General features: G+C 25.6%; 1 protein-coding gene across 1 annotated transcript in view; it reads right to left on the bottom strand.

Moving 5' to 3' along the window:
• The window catches only part of LOC111690808 (limbic system-associated membrane protein), a 388,549-nt gene that overhangs the window by 278,716 nt on the left and 106,128 nt on the right, over positions 1-3,705 (bottom strand). The gene's annotated exons all lie outside the window — the stretch shown is intronic.

Raw genomic sequence — 3,705 nt, forward strand, 5'->3', positions numbered from 1 at the left:
TTTTGCAATTTTGATTTTAAAAATTAATTTTTTTTTTTGGAAAAATCACAAATCAAATCTTTGGAAGCATTTAAAAAATATATTTTAGAAAGTGATTTTAAAACCATTGTCTAGCATATGTGGGTGTACAGACATTTGATTCTAGTGTTATATTCGACTATGTCAAATCTTAAATAGCCATCACATTTTAATGATGCCTTGCACCTAACACACTGTTACACAAAATACTGAAACATTTAAAATGACTTCAAAATGTATGGTAACCAAGGCAAGGATTTCTATGAAAATGCATGTTTGTAGTCAGTAACTGGAAAATAAATTTTAACCATTTTTCTTTTCGAATCAAAGAATTTGCTACAAAGTGGCATCGATATTTTCTTATAAATACATAAATTGCATATTTTTTTTAAATTGCATACATTTTGCATATTTCCAAATTTTTTTTAGCATATTTTGTATATTTTTTAATTTTTCTACAACAAATTGTTTTGTTTTTCTGTATTTCATATTTTAACAACAAATTTGGTTTTACATATTTATAATTTATTTAAATAAATATAGATTTAACAACAAAATACTACGTTATATGAAATACAATTTTAGATAGTTTTATTTAATTTTAATACCACAATAGTACAGAAAGTATTTTGAGTTTTTGCTACTAATTGTAACTTCCAAAATATTGGTCCTTTTAGTATTGGCTTAGTATCAGTTTCTGAGTCTGACCATCTGTGTGTCCATATAAAAAGATAACTTGTTTTTACATCTCTCTCACGTCCATAATTCACTTAAAAACATTACCAAACGATAAAATTCGTAAGAAATATAATTTTTACCAAAATACATAGATTTACCAAATTTTATTAGAATTACTTTTCTTAGTTTATTTTTTTGTAATTCTCAAGGTCTTGGTTCCATTAAAGTGATAATATAGAACATAAAGCAGTTCTTAAAAATCTGTATATTTGTTGCCAAAAACTTAAAATCTAAATATCTCTTAATAAGTACCTTTACAAAGAAATATTTTTGGTGCATATTTTTCACATTTTAAGTGCATATTTTCCCATTTTTTAGTGCATATTTTAAGCGCATATTTTTAATTTTTAATAATGCATGAAAATTCTTGCCCTGAGTATAACTAAGAAAACTATCCATGTCAAAATTTTGAAGAGGCTGAGGTAGACCTACTGTTTTATTTCAATAGATATAATTATATGACATTTTTTGGTAATTTTAAAATAGAGTTTTCCTTCAAAGAATGCTAATTATATACACTAAACTGTTGCAAGGAAGCAACTACTTACAAAAACATGAATTTTTGTAGATACTCAAGCATACCGATGCTTAAATGAATTTATATTGTATATATATATTTACATACCTATGTATGTATATAAATATTTATTTATACAAGTGTATATGAATGTGTTTGTTTAGTATAAACAAAGTTACATATTACACATTTATAACTGACAACTAGAAGGCATTAATAAATCATGCCACACAAAATATAAGTAATGAAAACTTCTTCACATATACATACATGCATTCATACATTTACATTATATACATAATTGCCATATTCATGCATAAAATAAATATGCTTTAATAATAACAACAGCCAACAACAAAAGTCATAAACTTTTATTTCACACAGGCATTATCTGTACAAATATATGAACGAATTTATATTAATAAATTTGCATTCACACACTTGCAATCCTGCAGATTAAAGTGAATATCCTACATCAGAGATTAAACTTAAAGTTGTATCGATGTAGGATAACATTACCGAAGTTGATAGAATATATTTCTATTTTGTTTCAATTTGTGTTTATCATATAAGGAAATCAATTGGATTTCAAATTGAAAATTAACTCTGTAGCTGTTTATACCTAGTGGTTAGAATATTAAAAACGTATGTTATGTGATGTCTCTGTAGATTACTTAGTACTACTTAATTAACAATTAAGATTACATGGAAGTAAGATATTTGAAAAAGAAATACCTTCGATACATTTTGTTCTAATAAAACTGCTGGGTAATAAGTATAAATGTGAAGTGTCAGTGCATCAATGTATGTATATATATATATGTATGTGTAAGTCTTCATATACATATATTTGCGAATGCAATAATGACTCCAACACTGTATAAATACTTGTACATTGCACTTTTTCCAGTAACGGTAAAATAATAAAAATGAACCTTAGTAACGAATACTTCTGCACCGGCAACTGCCACAATGACAAGAACAACAACAATAAGATAAATGTTATGGCAAGTAAAATGATCATAAAATTTCATTTAAAAACATTTTATTTGTCTGTGTTCTTTTATTTGCCTTAATGTCTTTTTATAGGTATTTCTTTAATTTTTCTTACTGTGTCCATATTGTTGGTAGAGAAACTTATGAAAATAAAAGAAATGTTCAAAAGAAAAAATATATCTATAAATACATTCGCATTACAATTGGATTTTTTAATGAACAACTTCTTTTGTTTGTTTTTAATACTAAAAATCAGTAAAAGTACTTCTATCACTCTGTAATTTAAAAACTGTGGCTGCACTTTCAGTTGAACTGAAAAAAATTCTTCTTAATGATGACTACTTATCGTTTGTATTTTTAAGTACATTAATTATGTTACGTTACATGTATTTTTTCTGAATTTCTTCTTTAGCACCTGGTTTCGTTTCCTGTATTGAATTTTTTGCAAAAAAAGAACAAATTTTAAACTTACAATTTTTAATAACTTAATATTACGGACATTATATAATTATAAAAAATATTCACGTTTAAGGGTTAATTTCGATTTTATCGATGTCATCGCAATATTTCACTATAGCTTCTAGAAAATTTTCAACATTTTCAAAATCCTCAAAATTCAAATCACACATGTGGCTAATATGTAAGAGATATCAATCGAATTTCGAATTTCTTTACTATTTTATTCTTAATTCTTAACAAAATTGGTAAAAGTTTAACCAGAGTTTTGGAACTGCCATCTGAAGCGTTTCTCATTATGGATATACCCCAAATTCGATTTACGCTATTGAATGATAAAATATAATATTTTTTTTTTAAATTTGTAAATTTTTTTAAAAATTGCTCATTGATGTGTTTTACCTATATCTTATTAGAACGATTATTGTATGCACATTTTGATTACATATTTAGTGTCAATATTTTTCTAAAACCGTTGTACCCTTTAGGGCCGTGGTTCTGAGATTGAAACGTCCACTATTTGCTATTTCTTTAAAATTACATATTTGGGACATAAGCCAGAAAGCCTAAAAGATGAAAATGTGCAAAATTATTCAGAATCAGTTTACCAAATAGTGAACATGATTTAAAAGGTCTTTTTAGCAGATTTTCTACCAAAAAAAAAAAAAAAAAACGTAAAATACGAAAGTATCACCCAAGTTTTTACATATCAGATGAATCTTCCCATTTTATACCATCTACCACCATCAGTGTTGATAGAGGGTATAAATTAGTTTGTCATTCCAAGAAATAATCATTTGAGACCAAACCACGTAAGGAGTGAGATCGAAAAATTCTTAACATACATATATGTTTATAAAAAAGAAACCACAAAACTTACAGCTTTATTTTTTTTATTTGATTCAAATTATTATTACAATTTACAAAAAAAAATATTTTTATAGTTTTAATCACTAGTGATGAAATTTTGAACCCTTTTC

This window comes from Lucilia cuprina, chromosome 2 (assembly GCF_022045245.1).
Source record: "Lucilia cuprina isolate Lc7/37 chromosome 2, ASM2204524v1, whole genome shotgun sequence".
In the NCBI taxonomy this organism is placed as follows: Eukaryota; Metazoa; Arthropoda; class Insecta; order Diptera; family Calliphoridae; genus Lucilia; species Lucilia cuprina.